We start from the raw sequence: 24,232 nt of genomic DNA, 5'->3' as shown, positions 1-24,232 counted from the left end.
ATTGATGTTCAGTGTCACTTTGTGAGGGATATGATTGAAAAGAAAAAGGTGGCGCTGGTAAAGGTGGACACTTTAAAGAATATTGTAGATGCATTGACAAAGTCTATGTGCACTGAGAAGTTTTTAGATGTATAGAAATAGTGACCAATGACTAAGCTCTTATGTGATCCCCTGTGTGGAAAGAAAACAAGAAGTGGGAGAATGTTGTATATGTGCTCTGTTCTTTCCACTGCTAGTCTCATGCACTGTATGTTGCGTTGGGGAGGGGGCTGGCGATGGGATCCATTGATAAATGTAGATAGACATTAAACATCATAAACATCAAAATACTTATTTCATAATATTATTATTAATTACAAATCTTATATATATATATATATATTTAAAAATAAAATAATGTAACATGATTTTTAATGATGGAGATTCACTCCCAGTGGAGATTGTTTATATATAAATAAACGTTATAATATCATGATTTATCAATACTACTGCCTAAAAATGGAGAACTGATATGTATAACACTTATTTTTAATTCATTTTTTAATTAATCAATTAAATTAAAAAGACAAAAAAACCTAACTAGTTCTAAAATAAGTTATTATTAAATCATCATCATCCATATAATAATTATTTTAATTAAATTGAAATTCTAAAAGTCCTATTCCAAAAAAATATACATAGAAGTATAATAATAATATAATAATGCTTACACACTCATGAAAAATGCTTACACACTCATTGAGAAAGTATTATTAAAACTTTTTATGTTTTTTTTTTTTAAATTGAAATGAAATAGGTTTTTTCAATATTATTATTTTCATGATCTAATTATTTCGATTATTAATATATATTGTTAATTAATATTAGTTGAATAATTATGAAAAATATTAGTGTTTTCTTTACCGAATTTAATTCTTACAAATCTATTAAATTCATAACAAATATTTTTTATTTTTGAAATTTATTATATCTTTTAATCCCTAATAATCTTATGATTCAAAAAAATTAATTATATATAACAATATGTTTTCAATAAATTAGTTATATATAACAATATGCTTTAATGAATTAATAATCAAATTAAAAATTTCTCTCAACAACATTGTTAATTTATATTATAGAAATTTCATTTTTATTTATTTTTAACAAGAACGGTTGATTTTTATTAAAAAGTAAGGTTGGGCCTGAGCCAAACAACCCCTATTACATTAGGCTTCAGTTGTATGATTCCTAGCGATTCAGAATTGTCAAAATCTGGCTTTATCCATTGGGCCTTCACTGATACAATTGATTTACTTGGAGTTCCTTGATTAGCACTTCGGGACCTAAGTATACAAGGGAGACATCTAAGGATCCTGTTCAGCTTTTCTCTGGCAGGATAAGGCAAGCCTGACATTGCCAAAATCGATTCCAGTAGCTCGACAAACTGAATCCTCTGCTTATGAAAATGTTGTTGAGCCGATTCATTATCTCACTGTTTGAGAGTTATATGCTTGAGTGATGATCACGCTAGCTGTGTCTAGCCCGTTGTAAGGTTCTTTTTATGTTGCTCTAGCAGCGATGAGTCATTGCCATGCATCATCTGCAATCATCCTCATTTAACCAGCGTTTGTCAACATGTAACAGGGCCATGGATCAACATCGGTCTTCAACGTTCGGTTGGGTTTTGGATGTATGCTGCCTATGCCAAGCTTTGGGCATTCATGGAGACAAAGACATTGCATAGGGAGAGCGAAACATTGGCTGCCCTGACCTTGCACTGCTGGTCTTCTCTGTTAAGGGATTGGATGCCTTTCTATTGCTTCATCATTCTTTGACAGAAAGCCTTGAGCTAATAGACATCCCTTATTTGCCATTATGTCAGCTTCCTTGTTCAGAGTTCGAAGGATATGGTAGAATGAACAGTTAGTGAAATTCTGAAGCAGATTTCTTAGGCTTTCAAGGGTCTTGTTGAGTACTGAGCTATTGAGTTGATCGCCATTGTTTAGGATTTTTATCAGGATTTCTGAATCCCCAAAGACTTGAAGGGTTTCCCCTCTGTTCCCCTGAGCAAGCTGACATGCTTTGAGCAGTCCTAGAATCTCGGCCTGGTTATTAGTGCTTTGTCCTAGGCCCCAACTGAAGCTATCCTTTTTGTGCCCGTTTAAGAGTAGATTACTCCCCTTGCCCCTGATATCCCTGGGTTTCCTTTGGAGGCTCCGTCGAAGAATATCGAAACTTTGCCCTGATTTTTCCACCACTTTTGAAAGTCCGACTCAGAGATTCGAAGCCGCCACTCTGGGTTGAGGCAAGGCTGAGAGGGGTTCTTTTTATTGTTAGCCCACCCTAGGGACTCACCTAGCCAGCTGATCTCTTCGGGGAGGAGAGAATTGTTTGACTTATGAGGTCTATTTTCGTATGTTTCCAGTAGCAGAGCTTTTGCTTTGGCTGTCACTACATTGGTGGATTGTAATCTGTTGTTGAAGATGGCTTCATTCCTAGCTAACTAAATTTCCCAACAGATGTATTTTGGAATTGCATTCCATATTTTGGCCCATGTTGATTTGCTCTTCAGAGTGTGAGGATAACGCTCTTTCCATGAGACGAAGAGACTAACTACTGAAAGTTGCGCTGGAATTTGGGCATTGAGCCCCAGCATTGCTTGCAACCATACTTCTTGAGTGAAGGGGCATTCGATGAACAAATGTTCAATCATTTCCTGAGCCATGCAGTAGAGAGGGCATCTATGGGGACCTATAATTCCACGTTTCACTAAATTATCTCCAGTGAGGACCCTTCTGTGCATGAGAATCCAGCAGAAGAAATTGATTTTTGGGAGACCAAAGGGGTCCCAAACATGCTGCCAAAGCATTGTAGAGTGGATCTGAGGTTGTTGTTCTTGAAGAGCTGCAAAGCCCTGCAATGTTGAGTAAGCTCCGGTCTTCCCCCAACCCCACTTGTCCCTCGAATGGAGATGCACAGGAGCCAGACCAGAGAGCTTAGCTAGAAAGAGGTGAAGTTGAGGGAGCATCCAGTCAGGGGGGCGATGGAGAGCCCAATTGCTCCAGTTCCCTCCAGAGTCCCAAGAGCATATATCAGCAAGCTTGTGAATACCTTTCTGGATGAGCCATTCACGCAAATCTGCAATTTCCAGGGAAAATTTTAGGGGTTGGAGGCCCATGATCTTGTCTTCCCACAACCCAATTCTTTTTCCATTTCCTGGGATTCTGTAGAGATGGTCTTTAAAGAACTCCTAGCCTTGGCTACAAAGCTTCCATAGCGTGGTTCCTTTGTAGGAAGCTCCTTCATCCATATTATTTATTGAGAGTCCATGCAGATACTTTTTAATTAGAACTTGGCTTACAGGATGTCTTTGATTTGTGAAGATTTTCCAGAGAATCTTGCCTCCCAAAGCCAGATTGGCCAACCCGGGATCTCTTACCTGTAGTCCGCCTTCAGATATTGGCCTTTTCACTATGTCCTAACTTACAAGGTGAATTTTTTTTTGGTTCCCCTTTCCTCCTTGCCATAGGAAATTTCGAATCAACTTAGATAGTTGTTCGGTGATCATTTTTGGAGCTAAAAGAAATGAAGCCTGGTAGATAGGAAGGGAGGAGAGAACAAATTTAACAAGAATGAGCTTCCCGGTTGTGGTAAGCCACTGGCCGCCCCATGCTGTTCCCAATGTTAAAGGCAGGCCTAGGTACTTGAATTTGTCCCAAGAGACGTAGCCTGTGAAGCCTAGGGCTTGGGAAATCCTGAGAATAGTTTGTTGGTCTACTGCCCAGCCATACACATCGCTTTTCCTCTTGTTGACCATAGCTCTGGAGACTCTGTAGAAGCTTTGGATTACTTCATTGAAGGCCCTAGCAATTTTAATGGAGGCTCCTCCCATAAGGATAGATTCCTTTGCGAACAAGGCATGATTAATTGGTGTTGTTCCATTTATCGCCCTGATACCTGGAAGTGACCCATTGAGCTTCTCTGTTGTAAGCTTTTGGCTTAGGGAATCTGCCATCAGAATGTACAGGAAGGGGAACAGTGGGCAGCCTTGCCTAATGCCCCTCGAAGCTTTGAAGTAGTTTGTCGGCCTGCCATTTACTAGAGGGGCTATCCAAGGTTGCAACCAAATGCAGAAAGAACTTGGAGGAGGAAAGAGTGCCTTACTCGGTCAAAGGCGTTCACCATGTCTAGCTTAATAAGCATACCTTGCTCTTTGCGTTGATGGCTGGAATGGATGATTTCTTGCACAAGTATCACGTTGTCTAGGATATGCCTGCCTTTGACAAATCCACCTTGGTTGGGAGAGATGAGTTTTTCCAGCAGCGACTTTATTCTATTTGCAAGTAACTTGGTGAGTATTTTGTAGGACACATTACATAGCGAGATTGGCCTAAAGCGGTCGAATGCCATTGGGTTCACTTCTTTAGGGATTAGAGCTAGGAAAGTGGAGTTTGTGCTTCCTCCCATTTTGGATTTTTGGAGGAAGCCTTTGATCATTCGGTACAAATCAACCTTGATGGTGTCCCAGCAGATTCTATAAAAGTGGATGGAGAACCCATCGGGTCCTGGAGCTTTGTCTGGTTCCATCTTCCATATGACATTGCTGATTTCATCTTCAGTGAAGGGCTTCAGGAGTATTGAGTTATCCTCCTCGTTAACTAGTCTTGGAACGTGCTTGAGGAAGTCTTGTGATTCCTCATCATCATCCGCACCTTCTTCTTTGTACAACTGCTGGAAGTGAGAGGTTGCAACCTCTTTTATCAGAGTTGTGCCTTTGAGAACAACCCCATCCGGTGAGGTGATTTCAGCAATGTGGTTTCTAGAAAGTCGAGTTCGGATTTGCTTGTGAAAGAAGGCTGAATTTTTGTCTCCAGACACAAGCCAAAGATTGCGTGATTTGAGTCTCAAGGATTCTTCCTCCTCTCTAAATGATCAGAGAGTGCTGAGTTGGAGTTCTTGCTCGATCTGAATTTCTGAGCAGGTGATGTCTTGCAGCTCCAGGCCCCTTTGCAAATCAAGCAACTGCTTTATATTATGTTTTCTATGACTAGTGGGGGAGTCTGTGGGATTTTTTATCCATTATTTCAAGGATGTTTTGGTGGCCTTTAGCTTTTGCTCCCACACATAGCTGGGCGATCCAAGAACATGGATGGACTAGGCCTTCTTGACTGTATCCATAAACCCTTCTCTGTCTGCCTAGAGAGGGCTGAACTGGAAGGGGATTGGCCCCAAATTTTCCTCTTCTTCCAGCAAAAGAAGAATGGGTTTATGATCTGAAGTCAACTTTGGCAGAATTTTTGTGGAGATGATCTTCTTTTCGGAGAGGAAGGTGCTCTGGAGTAGGAATCTGTCCAACCAGGCTGAAATGTGCTCCGCCCCAACTCTGTTATTTGTCCATGTGTAAAGCCCTGTTTTTGGTTGTTGAGAGGGAGTAGTTGGCAAGGAAGAGTGATTCTTTATGTATTTCCAGGAGTCTCAATTGGTATGATATGACATGTTAGATGCTTAAGAGAAGGATCCGAGGAGCATGGTTGGAAGGAACAAGTCTTTGGATTAGATCCTGAAGTATGTAGCAGGGAAGCATTTTAGTTCAAAGGGAGTAGCTACAATAATGGATAATGTGGTAGTGTTCTAGACATATCTAGGTGGAAGAGGTTCTTCCAGAAGTATCTCCTTCACTAAGAGGGAGTGATGAGTTTTGTAGCTTGGAAGGTACTTCTAGTCTTGTATTTTGACTAGAAAGACCTTGCTTTTCCTCTTTAGAAGCTTGCATGCGACACGCAGAATGTGCAAGTGAGTTGCACACATGTGAATGTGTTGCATGTGACATGCATGAGATGTTCATGCAAAGAAACCTAAATTTATGACTTGTACTTGAGTTAAAGTAAAGAAAGCTAAAGATAAGATTGTTAACTAAAGTAAAGTCACTTATCTTCAGTTAACTTGACAAGCTAATTTTGGTTGTCAATCTTAGCTTAGGAAAGTTATAAATTGAGCTTAAAGTGAGGAACTAAGACACAACAACAACACAATATTGAGAGAGGATTCTCAGTGAGCATGTACTGGGTCTGTGAGAGTGCAGTGAGGTTGGTGATCAATTTTTTATTTTCTCAGTTGGAAAATTATCCCAAGATGGGAGCCCAAGTAAGTTTTTTTATTAATTCATTATGAAGAACTATAGATTGGGCATAAATATGTTTGTGTATGTGATTCAGATTGAGTGATTTTTCTTCCGACAAATATTTTGGTTAGGAACTTAGTTGTGCATTCATTCAGTTAATAATTGTTGGGAACCGAATACCGGGTGTTGGATTCAAGAAATTCTAACAAGGATTAGGAATTAATGGGTTATAAATTAAGGGGCTAATATATTAGGAGTTAGTATTTATGTGGATTAACCTTAATAAACTAGGTGTTCTGTTGCATGGGAACTCATCCCTACTCGAAAAAAATCGTGTACCCATCGTTCCTATGCTTTGAGTACTTATGGACCCTTAGGAAATGTCTCCAATTTTTTGGGGGCTTCACTAGGGACTTGGGGCTTGTTCACTGCCCAAAGATGTTATGGGAAAATTTTAGGGTGTTCCAAAGATATTTTTTGGGCATATATTTAGTTTTGACAATCATCAGTTCAAGAAAAAATTTATATGATAGTGACATGGATTGTACAATTGGCAACTCAAAACATAGGTTTTGTATGATGGGTTTCGTTTTTGGTTTATGGTGATTTAAATATTGTATTTTCAACAACAACATTACAATAAGAAATGCTTCCATGTCAAGAAGAAATGAAAAGTGACATTCCAAAGGGATGATCCTTGTGGTTATTGCTTGCATTCTTCTCATTTTTTGGGTCATCTCAGCTTTTACATATTGTACATAGGTTTTCGGGAGTCACTCAAGTCTAGTGCATCCATCATATGAACCTAAAACATTGTGAAAATAATCATATAACAGTGATTGGGATCAAGTAATAAATGTTTGCACCTTCTTAATCTGAAATATGAATCTAATCTCTTTATAGAACCAAAGTGTTTTATGGTGGTTTTCAACATAGTTATTAAAATATGCAAAATCTATTAAGAAGGGAATGTCTTTTATGTCTTATCATAATCATGATTAACAAGAAATATGAGAAAAAAATAGTTGCTATAAAGAATTCTTTGTCTCATAGGCCCTTCATGGACCTTATTGCAAATTGCAAACATTACACTTTAAGTTTTCTAAAGCTAAATTTCTCATATCTAGTGGCTAATAATGGAATGCCACTTTGTCCTTTCTTAAATTGTTCAATTTTTTTTAGAATTGGCAAGTATAAGGGTGTGCTTAATAATAATATATATATATATATATATATATATAGAGAGAGAGAGAGAGAGAGAGAGAGAGAGAGAGAGAGAGAGAGAGAGATTGCAGGTTCCCACTTTGAGCTTTGAACCTCTAAAACCCTAAATAACCTCCTGAAATCCTTGATGTTGTTTAGATATAGGGGACCTATCCCCTGTGCCCCCCTTATGCCTTGACATCGATGCATTTAATGCTCTTATGTTGATCAGTGCTCTAGAATCCCAAGGTCTCGACCTTCCAAATTCGTGAAGGCTAAAAAAATTCCAAAATTCATGGTGAATGTTTCCAAATTGCACACTATGGTGCTTTTTTTGGTGGATCGAGTTTTTGTGTGTTGGAAATTAGGCTCAACACTCCTTGTGTGTTTCACAACATGGACTCACTACCTCTTATGGATTCTAAATCTAGATATTCTAGTGGAGACTAATACCCATGGGTTTCGATCTAATGATAATCGTGGTTCGTATACTGGTATCAAAGATATAGTTCTTGAGTTTGAAACTCACTTTACTCGCGTTGGAGGGAGATTTTTTAGACATTGGTTTCAACGCTCCTCGCGATATGGACTAACCGCTCCTTGTGGATCCTAAATTTGGTGATTATAATGGAGCATAACACCTCTGGGTTTTGGTCTACAGTTGTGATATGTATACAAAATTGTTGGGCATTGGGTTCAATGCTCCCCATGTGTTTTGCGACATGGACTAACCACCTATCGTGGATCCTAAATCTAGTGAGGGTAGCCGAGATTGACGCCTGCAGGTTTTGGTCTAATGGATTCAATTGTGGTCCATATATTGGTATAAGAGCTATAGGTCTCGAGTTCGAAACTCACCTGACTCACATTAGAGGGGAAATTGTTGGACATTGCATTTAATGCTCCCCATGTGTTTCTCAACATGGATTAACCGCTTCTCATGGATCCTAAATTTGATGATTGTAGTGGAGTATAATGCCTTCGAGTGTTGGTGTATTCACAAATGTTGTTTGTATACCAATTATCTAGGATCTGACATTTGGAAATTTGTAGTGGATGGTTATATAGATCCAAAAACTCTTCCATTTGGTTAAGATGGAAAGAAGGCTTTTGAAGATAATGCAAAAGCCATAAATGCCATTTTGTGTGGTCCATCAAGTTCAAATATTATTAAGGTTATGCATTGTTAAACAAATAAAGAGATGTGGGATGAGTTGCAAAACAACTGTGAAGGAGATGAAATTAAAGAAATGAAAGAAGTGGAGAATCTGAAGATTGATGAACTACATGGATCTCATATTGCATGTAAAAATAAGACAAAAGAATTCAAAGCCTAAGATCATTCCCGAAATGAATTAGATGCAAAATAAGTGCAATCCATGAAAGAAGATATGAAAAACACAAAGGTAAGCTACCATTTTGTTGTACTTGTGGTAGAATAGTTCATCTTGCTTCTAGATGTCCAAATGTAATTTTAGAAAATAGTAGCAATAAAGAAGAACATGAAGATAAGAGAATATCTTATAAGCATAAAAAGGAAATATGTCTCAAGAAGAAAATCTTTTATTCCAAATAATATGGTGGCTCATTAGAATAAAGTAATGAATATGCATATAATAACGACAAAGAATAATTCTAACTTGTGGCCATGAAGGCTCAATATTATACTGATCAAGAAGATAAAGACAATTAGAAAGAGATATCATATTCAAAGGAATAAGATGTTAATGGAGAGGTAGATCTTGACGGAGAAATTATTATTACCTTAGAAGAAACAAAAAGGCTTAGAAGAAATATTAAAAAGTAGAAGGATCTATTACATAATTATGAGAAAGAAAAGAATCGGGATATTGATGAATCATCAGTCTCTCTCATGAAGTTACAACTAGAAGAGGCAAAGAAAACAAAAGAAATGTTGTGAAGCCAACTCATAGAAAAGGAAGGACATTGTGAGAAACTAGAAGTTGAGATTGTTTCATTGAGAAAGGATTTAGAAAAATCCAATGATTAGTTGACTCAAAATTTTATGTTTGGAAAGAGTACTGAAATATTATATGATATTCTTAATTTTTAGAAATCTCCTTTTATTAAAACATGTCTTGGTTATCATGGAATTGTTAAGGGAGAATCAAGCTAAATAACATTATAGAAGAAATGAAAAGAAGATTCTAAAATCTATGCTAATGTGCTCAAAGGATTTAGAAGCAATGGATGCAGAGTGAGAAATAAAGCCAGGGATGAACAAGAACATGACCCTATCGTCAATACTAACAACACCAAAAATGAGGTAAATAATCATTAGAGATCTCAGTTTCCTCACAAAAAGAGTTAGAATGGGTTCAGAAGAATTATTCCCCGAAGAAGTTCCTTCTCATCCAGGTATCAAAATTTCTTTTATGGGTATTTATTTTCATGTAATAATTTTGGTCATAAGGCAATAGATTGGAGTGCATATCCAATAAATGACTATATGAGGAATAGAAACAAGGGATCATATAAGATCTCAAAGAATGGTTGTGTGAGCAACAATATTAGAAGTTTTAATGAGAATGCTATAAAAAATTATAATTTATTTTCCCCCTTATTATATCATGTTTAATGTTTAAAAGCAAATAAAAATATATTATTAGAAATAGAAATCAAAGAACAAAGATATGGATAAGGAAGCAAGAGAAGTAGGAAGAATGTGGTCTAGCTCTATATGTTCAAAACAAAGAAATCCAATGGTGTATAGATAGTGGATGTTCAAGTCATATGAAAAGTGATATGAATTGGATAATTATATTGTTTTTCATCCATCTCGATGCATTTGGAGTGGAAAAAGTGGAGGAATCAGCTCACGGGACCGTTTTCATCGCTCGGACCCAGTTTGGCAAAACGAGGTCCGAAACCTTTTGAGAGTGTTTTGAGGCATCAAACGACTTTTTTTGGGGGTAAAAATTTACCGCATAAGCGCGAACCTTTTTATGCTATTCTACACACATAGATTTTTCAAAAGGCACAAGAATTGCATCAATTAGAGTTTGTATGCAAAAGTTATTCCACTCAGAATTTGACCTTCCTGTTTTCACACCTATAGTTTGGGAGGATTTCACGTCAGCCCCCATTATTCATGGAAAAGGGTCTAGCCACATGTTTGTGATGTAAAAGACTCTAGAATAGTCTATTTTGTAACTCTAGTTAAGAGTTGATGTAGTCAAACCTAACCACTAGTAGGTTACCAGGGTGTGTTATAATCGGGCCACTAGGAAGAAGAGGCATTCCATTCTTTCGAGAGAATTTTGTTTCATAGTTGAGCAAATATAGCCAAGAGAGATAGGAAGTAGAGCACACAGAGAGGACATGTGCACTGTAGCAACCCACAGGCCACAGACATTACTTCTTTGTATTTGCAGCGATATTTCCAGACAGAAAAAGAGAGCGAAGCAAGATCACCTTCCAATTAGGTTTTCTCCTGAAAGGGTTTCCTAGAGATATCTTGTGTATTATGTGTGTGTGATCTTATTTTGTTGTTCTCTACTTTTCTGCTTGATTTACTTTTACATGCATGCACTAATTACAATTAATTTTACAGTTCTAGAAATTAAATAAAACTGTATTAGTGTAGAATCTCATATTTTTAATATAATATTATCAGATATGTTGTGATGGACTACCTAGTGGAATATCCACGACAGTTTACGGATCAACAAGAGATAAAATAAAATTTATCTCTCTAAAGGAAGTCAAAGGAGCCAATGCCATTCTTGAAAATAATAATTGGAAAAGGCACAATCAGTCTTGTCGATGGAATAACAAAAACACATAATGTTCTGCTTGTTGAAGGTTTAAAGAACAATCTATTGAGTGTAAAACATAGTTACCGATCAAACATGAACTATTACCTCGAAACGGGTACTCGAGCCCAAAAACCCCAAAAAAACATGAAAAAACAACCCAAAAATGAAAATTGTTTATGCGAGAACAATGCTTTTTTTTAGGGTAAATTTTCAACTTTTTGTTAAATGGAAGTAAAAACCATTTTTGTTTTGAAAAATGGATGAAAAAATACCCTTAAAAAATTGTTTATAATGGAATAATAAAAAAAAAGCCGGGTTACAATTTTGACATTTTTTAGCAATGGAGTTAAAGAGAAAATATCCAAACTTTGAAAAAATGTAAAATTCCAACAATTCTCGGACATGATGTTAAGGATAAAATATCATGTCTCGAATCCCGATAATTCTAACTATTTCCATCCATGTTGTTAAAGATAAATTATCTTGACTCTAAAAAACCTTGAAATTGTAATTGTTTTCGACCATAGCATTAAAGATAAAATATCATAATTCAGAAACACCTTAACATTTTGACAAATTTTCAACCTTGTAATTAAAAACCTTCAGTTTGTAACCTATTTCAAGCATGAAATTATGGACAAATTATATGAGTAAAACAATTTTTAAAAATGAAAAAGTAAAAGAAAGATTCATTATTCCAAGATTAAATTTTAGCAATGGAGTTAAAGATAAATTATTTGGACTTTGAAAAACTATAAAATTCCAACAATTATCGGACATGATGTTAAAGATAAAATATCATGTCTCGAATCCTGATAATTCCAACTATTTCCATCCATGTTGTTAAAGATAAAATATATTGACTCTAAAAAACCTTGAAATTGTAATTGTTTTTGACCATAGCATTAAACATAACATATCATAATTCATAAACACCTTAACATTTTGACAAATTTTCAACCTTGTAGTTAAAAACCTTCAGTTTGTAACACATTTCAACCATGAAATTATGGGCAAATTATATGACTAAAACAATTTTTAAAAATGAACAAGTAAATGAAAGATTCATTATTCCAAGAGTAATTTCTAGCAATGGAGTTAAAGATAAAATATCTTGACTCTAAAAAACCTTGAAATTGTAATTGTTTTCAACCATAGCATTAAAGATAAAATATCACAATTCAGAAACACCTTAACATTTTGACAATTTTCAACGTTGTAAATAAAAACCTTCAATTTGTAACACATTTCAACCATGAAATTATGGACAAATTATATGACTAAAACAATTTTAAAAAATGAACAAGTAAATTAAAAATTCATTATTCCAAGAGTAATTTTTATTTCAAAGGATAAAACTATAGCTCTTTTCAAATTTTAGCTTAAGATAACTTATCCTATTGTAAGAAAAACCTAAAAATCAACCATCAAAATGAAGTATTATTTTTAATGAGGTATTAAAATTTCAACAATTTTAAAACTATCTTATACCAAATGATAACAATAAATAATGTCATTGCAATATCACTGTATAATTTAAAAAATCAACATTAATTTATAATATTTATTTACTTTTAATCAAAATATCAACTTTCGTAGATTGAATATCACATACATTAAAGCATATAATCCAAAAAACATAGAAAAGACCCATAACTTCATATAAGATCATATGGAAGTCAAAAATATTTATTTCAAGTTACCATGAAAACATCTCTAAAGACATAAATTTCTTTTAATTAAAAAATTAAATCCAACAAACATAGAAATGACTCATAACTTCATGTAAGATAATATGGAAGTCAAAATATTTATTTCAAGTTACCATGCAAAATTCATTTACATAAAATGTCTTAGACATTTATTCAAAATCATCTATAGGATCTGGCACACCATCAAAATCTACATCTTTAGATGAATGACTAGATGCAGATGAAGATGACCCATATTCTTCTCTTTCATCAACTAGAGCCCCATCTGAGTCAACATGCATGCCCACCATTTCAGGTTTCAAAAGTCTTCTAGATCTACGACTAGGTTTAGTAGACTCCCATCTCAACATTGTTCCTTCTGGTAGCAACTTCTTCAAAATATCTATGGTCTTGAAGCGAAGAGTTCCTCTCTTTGTTAAATTGAAGTCATAGACAAGTATGTCAACATCCTTCAGTTTTAATAGGTCTGTGCGGTGACGATTTATATTTGTACCCTTTCTTTTTCTCTTTCTGTGAATTTGTTTATCAACTACCATCTCTGGCTTGTACACACCATTGAATGGGTGGGTATTTGTGGCATACCAATGTACCTCAACAACTATAATATCTTCATTTTCTTTAATGAGTTTTATAACCTTCGCAACCCAAAATGGATAGCCAAGTGGATCTCCATCTGCTAATACTGCTATCATGCAACCCTCCTTAACATCCTACACAGAACCCCTGTAAAGGTCTTCCATGGCTTCACGTTGTGCATGTGATCTTCTAGAACCAATATAGATTTCTCTTTCCTCTTCCTGTTGAGAATTAATAATGCCTTGAGATCATTGTTGTTCAACAATGTGTCTTTCCTCCTATTCATTTGGCATATTTTGAGGCCAAATAAATGGAGTCTTCAAAAGTGTATATTCATTTCATGATATTGACATGATATCACTTTGATCATTGAAAAAATGCTCCCACCAAACTGAATCAACAACATCAAAGTAGTCATATGTATCTCTAATACATTTTTTTTATTTCTTCCAGACATTCAGAATAATTTATCTCTCTCTTATGCCTTCGTGCATTATTGAGTTCAACAACTGATTGTAATAATATTATCTTTGATGCAAATATTGGATGATCTGGAATGAACTTCAAAAATGCTAAACCTGATGATGGCCCCCATTCTGCAACAATTGAATACTTCTTGCCCCATATAAGTGTTTTTCCATCAATTTTTTTGATACAAAATTGATGCTGGAAGTTAATGTCATTAATTTTTTCAATGCATTTCTCCTCACCATGCGATCCCAAAATAAACCTTCGCATGTCAATAGTTTCTTCCAACACATGAAAAACAGGCTCTGGAATATATGTTTTCTTAATACATTCAATTAATGATGGAAGGCTCCCAACATTATTCCTCCTCAATATTATTGAAAAACGCCTAAACATATTATCAATATGGTAATGAGTGTGCCCAACAAGAAGGAAACCAACCTTTACATTTTTAAAAATTCCCAATTGAACAAGCATGTTTAGATATCCAAAAAGAACTTGATTTTTATTTTCAGGGCTTGTGTTGTCCAATTACAGATACAAAACTTCAGGAAGAATACCAGACCAATGAGAAAGCACATCATGGATTATAGTTATGGTAAGATTTGCATCATTATGAATATTTGGAGATGTGAAGTAAACCCTTGGCAACATCTTCCCATTAAAGACCATATAGCCAACCAAGTGAAATTGAATAAAATTTTCTTCCTGTAATTTTTTTGGTGTGCAGACAAAATGTGGGAAAAGTGTTTTCTTTTGGTCCATATCATCAATTATCAAACCCGAATATTTATTTGGATTATCATAACACTTTTTCTACGTTTATACAATTTCACTTGTTTGTTGATTGCGATGCTCTTGATGTGCTTTGACAATGGAATATGCACATAAAATAAAAGAAAACTATTAATAAATATATTTTCATAGTTGATAACTATCCAATTTTTATAAATAATGTTATGAATGCATGCCTCTTTCTGCCCCTTGAAATTTATCTCCTTTTGATTTAAGAGAAGCACATGTACTGCAAATTCCCATCCTTATCTTCTTAGGAATATGAACATTGTTGAATTCGTTCCTCCATATCCTTGTAAAATATGAATATGTAATAAAATTACCATCTCTTTCAACACCTTCTGCATATTCTCTGTATAAGTTGTAGATTTCTCGTCTTGAGAAATTATCTGGAATATGTATTGTGTCTTTATTTGGCATACACTCTCCATGCTTTGAAAATAAGTCTTTCATCCATGAAATTGCAGTAATTTCTGATGGTCCAACCTCTCTTTTATAATGTACTTCTGAATAATATGTAGGGTCTTTTTCAAGTCTTTCTTGGATTCTTGACAAATGAAAATTACCAACTGAATGCAACATTTTGAAAGCCTTTCTACATATCAATACATTCGAAATATGATAATCATAACCCGCCAGTGTAGATTGCATGCAACCCACTAAAAATGAATTTTGCATGCTTTTATTTATTGACAAATATTTCTTCCTTTTCTGTAAAGCAAACTTGAAATCCACATGTTTCAAGCAATCCTTTCGACAACATTCACTTGAAATCATATCACCAACAAAACTTCTACTTGTGAGATATTTTTTCCTAACCCTTGTATAACCAGAATATTTTGGATTGATATGAAAAGGCCTACTCCTACTCCTAGATAAAATATTTGCTTGCAACGTCTCCCTCATTTCATTATTATTTGCAGAAGCATTTTCATCATTAGTAGGAGGAATATTATACTGACGAAGATAGTTATAAAATTCATCACCATCATTGCTTGGAAAATATTCATTACCATCCTCACATGAAGGAAATTCTTCACTAGCAACATCCGCGTTGTTGAAATCTTGACTCAGACGAAATTCTTCACCATCTTCATCCCTACTTTTGAAAACCTCCCTTGGAGGGCTCATTGAATTCATCATCACCACGACTACCTTTGAAACACTTACTTAGAGAAAATGCATTATTGACATTTGTGCCTCTAAAATTATCATTTTCAAGAAACTCTTCATCCTCCCCTTCATCACTGGTGCTCACATAATCCTTAGGATTATGACTAAGTGGAAAATATGACTCTCTATTCATAGTCAAATTATTATTTGCACAAAATTCTTCATCCTCCCTTCATCAGTGGTGGTTACATAATCCTTGGGATTAGGAACAAGTGGAAACTTTGAATTTCTATTTAATGGAAATTATTCATCCTCCCCTGCGTTAGTGGTGCTCTCATAATCCTTAGGATTAGGACTAAGTGGAAACTTTGAATCTCTATTTAATGGATATTATTCATCCTCGCCCTCCCCTTCATCAGTGGTGCTCTCATAATCCTTAGGATTAGGAGTATGTGGAAACTTTGACTCTGCAAATTCTTCATGCCCCCCTTCATCAATGGTGCTCTTATAATCCTTAGGATTAGGAATATGTGGAAACTTTGACTCTGCAAATTCTTCATCCCCCCCTTCATCTGTGCTGCTCTCATAATCCTTAGGATTAATACTATGTGGAAACTTTGACTTTGCAAATTCGTCATCCCCTCCTTCATCAGTGCTACTCTCATAATCCTTAGGATTAGGACTATGTGGAAACTTTGAATTTGCAAATTCTTCATCGCCCCCTTCATCAATGGTGCTTTCATAATCCTTAAGATTAGGAGGAAGTGGAAACTTTGACTTTGCAAATTCTTTATCCCCCCCTTCATCAGTGCTACTCTCATAATCCTTATGATTAGGAGGAAGTGGAAACTTTGACTCAGGAAATTCTTCATCACCCCCTTCATTAGTGTCACTCTCATAATCCTTAGGATTAGGACAATGTGGAAACTTTGACTCTGGAAATTCTTCATCCCCCCCTTCATCAGTGATGCTCTCATAATACTTAGGATTAGGAGGAAGTGGAAAAATTGATTCTCTATTCACAGGAAATTCTTTTTTCCGCCCTTCATCAATGTTGCTCTCATCATCCTTGAGATTAAGACCAAGTGGAAAATTTATCTCTCTATTCATAGTGAAAGAATTCCTATTACATTCATCAAAATTAATAGAGTAGTTGCATGATGAAGATGTCGATGCTAAAGAAAGAAAAACTTCACTATCAGAAGAATCCATGACCTTCAACTAGAAGATGTCGAATGATACAAATGCACTCTCTCCCAATGACAATATATAACTTAGAGATTGAGAATTTCCCCAACAAAAAGCAAGTCCCATCACCAACTCCGTCCTCTAGAGTTTTGGTGTTTGGAATGGATTTGCAAAGAGTCCCACCTGTGTTCAAATCTCTGGAGGCGTCACCCATACACCCCTAGTGTAGGAAGATACAAGCAATAAAAAAGCAAGTCCCATCACCAACTCTGGCCTCTAGAGTTTTGGTGTTTGGAATTGATTTGCAAGGAGTCCCACCCGTGTTCAAATCTCTAGAGGCGTCACCCATACGCCCATAGTGTAGGAAGATACAAGCAATACAAAAACAAGTCCCATCACCAACTTTGGCCTCTGGAGTTTTGGTGTTTGGAATTGATTTGCAAAAAGTCCCACCCGCGTTTTAAAGTTCCCCCCCAAAAACTTTTCACCGAAAATTTTCCCTCCAAAGTTTTCCCCCAAAAACTTTCGCTGAATATTTTCCCTCCAAAACTATCGTTTTTAAATATTTCCCTCCAAAATTTTCATCTATAATTTACTTGAAAACATATTACTAAACTTTTGGTTTTGGAAAATTTCACCTTAGTATTCAAAATATTGATAGAAACTCAATTCTTTTTTTTCTATTTAAATTATTTAACATTTACTATGTAACTAAATTCATTTTTACAATTAATATTTTTTTTATCCCATAATGAATAAAAACTAACCTAAAGCTCTCTCTCTCTCTCTCTCTCTCTCTCTCTCTCTCTATCTATATATATATATATATATATATATATATATATATATATATAAGTTTAATCCTACATTCAAGAAAAGATAAATCAATCCCACAATCATCGCTATAAAATACAATTCATCATTTCTATTCATCATATCACATCAAGTCTTCTGGGTCCTGTTAAAAAGTTTCGAGTGATTTTGTGGAGGAGCTACGAAGGAGCTGCATTATCGTAGATAGCACGTTCAACGAGAGTTTTACGCATTTTAAATGTTAGTTTTCTTTCTATTTCGACTATTTACAAATGAATTTGGGGAATTTTTGTGTTTTTACGGCAAAAACCACATACAAAACTCTTTTTTTTTAATAGGGATGAAAAGGAAAAAAAACACAAATTTGTAGGATTTTTAGGAGAAAAATTTAGATTTTTTTATTTTAATTTTTTTTAATTTTTAGGCTTTTGAAATGAAAAATAGGTGTTATTTTTTTTTTTAAATTTTGCTTAGGGAGCATTAAAATTATTGCATGGAAAAAAAAAGTTCAATTAGAAAAAAAATACATTTATTTTTTTGTTAAATATTTGTAATTTTTAAATTTTTTGTTTTTTATTTTATTTTTCTAATTGAAATTATATTTATTAATTACTATTAATAAAATATTATTTTATTTTTATTATTCTTATCTCGTTTGTTATTTTAAATTGAATTTTTTTTTTTTGTAAGCTACGATAGTTCCTTCTTTTTCTATTTATAAACCAAGTTGTTCCATGTACAGAAATTTGGTGGCCTCAACTTGCCCAGATGGGAAACCAAGTCTGTTGGCCACCTGAGTCTGTTATATGCCATCCAGTAACAAAATTTAACCAGTCTTTCAATCCAAGCTAAATAAACTTCACATCTAGAAACACTATTCAGGTTCCAAACTAACATAAAACACAGGAAAAGAAAATGCTATCCGCTAAAAACCCAAAACTAGAAACTGAAAAAACTATTCCTTTCGATCATCTTTGTCAGATTCCACAATAGCCAGTGCGGTAGCAGAGTCACCTGGCGCTGGAGACAGCTTCATCAAACGTTGTTGGATCTCATCCAGCTTACTGTCTTGCATAATCAAGATAATTTGTAGGTTTTTCATGTCCTTTTTGATATTGGGCATGCCTTGTGCTATTTCTGCCATCTCCCTCGCCACCTGCTCTAGGGCTCTGGCCAGTAAGCGCTTCATAACCCAATACACGTGCAGGGCTTGTCTGTATAGCGTCATCCTACCTCTGGTGTGCCCTAGGTCAGGGACTATATCCCCCCATTCTTCCATCTTTGGCTCAAAATATTCTTCCATGACACTATCCTCCATCTCCCGTATTAGCTGATGAATGTTAGCATCCGTCCCCTCTCTATATGCGCAAGCGGCTTCATGGATAGCCGTCCTGTTAGCTCTGCTACAATTTGCAACATCTGATGGGTAAAATCAAGTCAAATAGTGCTAGTTCGGTTGAAAAGGCTGGCAGCAGCTTTTCACGATTCTCTCCTTCATTTGCCCTTCTTCTTTACAAACCCCCACACCTCTATTTCCACCTCCTCGTCCGTCCTCCTTACTTCCCCTAAATCCCACTATTTCCACCTTCCTCGTGCTTCTTTAAACCCCGCCTAAACCCATATTTCCCAAACCCCCGGGCGTAAGGTTTAAATCCACATGACCATATTCATTAACCCGGCGGGCCCGTACCTGTCACTTCACTCCAAACATGTGCATTAAATCCTGTCTGTCCAATCCTCCACCTCGGGATCTGACGCTGTACGCTTTCCCCGCTCTACGAAACTACACGTCATATAACCCGCGGGGAAGTGGTTTCCCGCCAGCCACGTGTCTTGCCCTCATTGTATCACTCCTCTGCGTATGCAAACAGCCTCTGCCGAAAAGCGGTGCAGGGAAACTGCCCTCCCGCAAAACCGCCGCCTCCTCGTCCGTTAGCTCCTTCGCATCTTCCGTTCCCGTCAACCGTCGGATCTGCCCGACAGCGATCCGATGGCCATCGTTCATCCATCTTCGTTTCTCCCCGACGACCTCCAAAATTTATTCTCTGCCATCCGATTTCACGATCCGACTGATTTTATTGATCCCTACACCTCTGTGTCAACCACTGCCTCCCGTCATCAGATCTAGGCCGTACATTTTTCCATCCAACGGCCAGCGTTCATCCTCGACTCTTCGTCCATTTTTGATGTATTTTGCTATGTTTTTGGCCTGTTTGTGCGTGCGAAGAAGCAAGAGATGATCCGGTTTTCAGTGCATGAATTCCTCAGCTACCACAGTTAAAGAACAACATGGTCAAGGACAAGAAAGTACTACCTCGAGCAGTTGAATTCATTCAGCAGTTATGGACATTTATTCATGAAACATTCCACCTGTTCAAGGAGTACATCAAAGTACAAAAAGAGCCATTTTGTTCATTAAAAACAATCAGCAGACTGTATCAGAACCCATATCTAATTGTAAATGCGGTTGGTGGCCAGTTATGACCCCTCCACACATAGGCTAGCAGAGATTTTTTGTGTTCAACCTCCATATATACCTAGAAACAGAAGGATGATGGTTGACGAATGTTATTTTGTTGTAAGCTTCAACTTCTAGGGACTGTAACTACTACGATACCTGCAGCATCTGGTCTTCATTTTCAACTAATACAAGCTTCTTTTGTTGTTAATTGCTCACTTTACACTTCTTTCTTGTTCCAAGCTGTGCCTGTATTGCATTTTTAATCTGCTTTGATATTTAGCATTAGAGGGGTTCTCATCCCACCTCTGTGTTAGAATCTAGTTGGTATTATTGAATGTGTATGCAGGTTTCTATTGTTTTAATGCCAGAGAGCTGTCATCCTGTCTATGCATTAGGAAATAGATTTACAGACCTTTAACTGGTTGCAGCCGGCCATCACAGGGTCCTGTGCATCTGTTAGTGTGGTCAGTCTTCTCCAACATCAAATTTTCCTTAAACTGTGAGTAATTGGTGGTTAAAATCCTTGTATTCTAGGGGTGTTCACCCATGTCTGGGGTCAAGCATAGTAGAAGTGGTTATCTGGCTTGAATATGAAGCATTTCTTTCATTCATCCACCATTTTTCCAACATTTTTGTTGAGTTTGTAATGTTCCCGAGCATCTCCGAGATACAACCTAGGAGAGTTTCTTGGGGTGATAAAATTAATTGGCGCCGTTGCCGGGGAGAGGAGAATTGAAGCTCAACTTTCCTGGGAGAACGACACAGTTCCAGATTTTGATGATAGACAAGGTCTGGGCACATACTTTGGTTGTAATCATCTATCTGGCGACTCCACTGGAGGAAGACCAACCTTTGGTGACTCCACATTGAAGTTCTGGCTCAGTTTGTGAGACACACTCGAAGAAATCCTCATAAATCACCAGCTGAACCAGTGCCTGACCCTGAGAAGACTGTCAAATCGAAGAAAGCTTCACAGAAAGGGGCATTAGGATCAGGGAAGCCTAAAAAATCTCATTCATCTCTGAAAGATAAAGTTGTAGCTGAGGATATACAGTTTGAAGATTTAGAGCCCAACATTGTAAATAAGGAAATTCCTTCAGAGATTAATTCAGCCCCTTGTGTAGTTAGTTCCCCTTTGAATCTTAGTCCGAAGAAAGCTTCCCATTCAGTCCAAAACATCCCTTTGTCTCTGCCATCCATCACATTACTTCTTGCCATTCAATCTGCCCCTATTCTTCCACATATCCCAATCATGGCAGGACAACAAGCACTCACGAGGATAGAAAGAATTGTTGCTACTAGATATGGACCTCTGGTCTTGCCTGTTCCTTTGAATCCTATGCCTATGGGAGAATATAAAAAATATATGCCTAAATTCACTGGTACAGAGGGAGTAACAGCAGAAGAACAACTTGAATCTTTTTACAGTTATGCTGATAATTTAGATATATGTGAAAATGATGTGTGGATGCGAGTTTTTGTCCAGAGCCTTGATGGAGAGGCCATGAAGTGGTTCAGAGAATTACCCCAGAGATCTATAATAGATATTGAAGCCTTAGATGAAGCATTTTTGAAGCAATGGGGAGATAAAAAGGACTTGCTGTATTACCATACTGAGTTTGGCAACCTGAAGAGAGAAAATGGGGAATTTTTGCCTGATTTTAATAAAAGATTCAATCGAATGTATAGTAAAATTCTAGCTGAGGTAAAGCCAACCCCAACCTCTGCCAAACTCACTTATGCCAATGCTTTTGAATCTGAGTTCTGCCTATTATTGAGAGAAAGGAGATGTGCCACTCTAGCTGACATGCAGGATGCAACACTAGAGGTGGAATCTAATATTATCGCTGCAGAAAAGCTAAAAAGTCAAGCCGACAGGAGGAGACAGAGAGGTCAGGCTTCTACTTCTTCTGTATCGTCTTCAGAGCCTAAATTAGACAAAATGACTAAGATGATAGAGTCATTGGCTACTGAAATTTCTAAGCTGAAGGTTGAGCAGAATTCAGGAAAGGCAAGGCAACATAACACATTTGCTCTAAGAAATCAGAATCCATTCAGAAGAGCAAATGAGCAATCACAAATCATTCAGAGGAGTAAAGAACCAGTTGAAGAACAAAAAGTTAAGGCTCCTTTCCAGAATGTAGTCATGGAGGAGGAACAATTTGAAGAAGATGAGGATGAAATTCACTGCATGGAAGATAAAGGCAGTGCTTCCTTTTTGACATTGGCTGCTTATGAAGAATCATTGCTGCAAAAACAAAACAGTCAGGAGTGGGACAGAGAGGTTGTTTTGCAGACTGGTGAACAACAAATATACAATCTGAGGTCGAGTGCCAAGAATTTCAAAGAGAATCCTGCCCAAAGAGCTACTATCCAAACAGAGTCACAAAATATCAGGCAGAGAAGGACAACAGCTGATCCAGTCATCCTCAAAGCTCCAGTTCAAGAGGTAAGAGGTCCTGATAAGTCCCCTTCCCCTTTCAGTTTTGAATCAGAAGTCCAGAAGTTGAAAATATCTGTGCTTCTGGTAGAATTGGTAAAGAGTGAGGTGTTTAGAAAGCCTATCCTTGAGGCCCTTGAGCTGAAAGCCATACAAACCTCCACCGACTCTGTCAATTTGCAAGGTGATAAGCCTGTTGTTGTGCTTAGCCCTATGATTGAGTCCGTTGATAATAATTCTCCATCTTTTTATGTCTCATTGACCATTCATGATAAAATCCTCCACAATTGCCTACTAGACACAGGGGCCAACCACAATTTGATGCCTAAAGCTGTCATGGAAGAGTTAGGCCTTGATATCACTATACCATATCATGATTTGTTCTCTTTTGATTCAGGGAAGGTGAAATGCCTAGGATTGATCAAAGACCTGGCCATTACCCTAATTCAGATGCCCATGAAGAGTATGATGATGGATATTGTGGTAGCAGATGTTCCTCCCAAGTTTGGCATGCTGTTGTCTAGAGGGTGGATGAAGAGGCTAGGTGGGACATTACAGAATGATCTATCTTATGCCACTATCCCAGTCTTTGGAGGAGAAAGCAGGAGATTGTACAGAGAAGCACAACTGGCATATATCATTAGTGATGAGAAGAATCCTACAAATCATTCCATATATGTAGTGGACACCGATTTTGGAGCATGTTTTCTCCAAATGGAAGAATCTCAGAAGGCCTCAATGCAGCTCAGAAAACCAATGGATCAGGCCGAAGAAGAGTAAGGAAGTCAGGTTTGGGAGATGTTCTTTGATGGAGCATGTTCCAAGGAGACTGCAGGAGTAGGGGTGGTGCTGATATCTCCAAAACAAGAAATCACAGAGCTGTCCTTTAAGTTGGTATTTCAAGTCACTAATAACATAGCAGAGTATGAGGCTTTGTTATTGGGCCTTAATGCAGCAAAAGATAGAGGTATCAGGAATATAAAAGTGTTTGGAGATGCTGATTTGATAATTCAGCAAGTAAATAAAACATTTCAAGCTAAGCACCCGAGGCTGAAAGCATACAGAGATGAGGTATGGAGACTCAAAGATTCCTTTGATTATTTCTGTATTTCATATATTCCTAGAGCCCAAAATCAGCTTGTTGATTCCCTTGCTGTGTCTGCTAGTCTATTTATTCCTCCCATGCCTCCCAGACTAGTTTATAAAGTGCAAATGAAGTATAGATCGTCCTTGCCTGACAATGTCCACCATTGGAAAGTTTTTGAAGATGATGATGAATTGAAAAGATTCCTTCAAGTCATTGATGAGTTTTCCGAAATGCAAATTGACCAAGAGAATGAAGCCTTGCAAGAAAACCCCAAAGCCCAGCTTAGAAATAACATTGGTAAAAATAGCATTGTCCAGCTTCCCAACAATCATATTCCTAAGGGTCTAATTCCTCTTGAAAGATTGTTTGACCAAAATGATGTGCCTTACAAGGCTGCCCAAAAAGAAGATCAATCTGCAGTCTGTAAGTATGATATAGGAAATCCAGGTCAGCCTAGATATGTAAATTTGTCCACTCATTTGTCTGCTGACCAA

This window comes from Pinus tabuliformis, chromosome 1_1 (assembly GCF_031772625.1).
Source record: "Pinus tabuliformis cultivar Carrire ecotype Pingquan chromosome 1_1, CPIR1, whole genome shotgun sequence".
In the NCBI taxonomy this organism is placed as follows: domain Eukaryota; kingdom Viridiplantae; phylum Streptophyta; class Pinopsida; order Pinales; family Pinaceae; genus Pinus; species Pinus tabuliformis.
Note: the sequence above shows the minus strand (reverse complement) of the source record.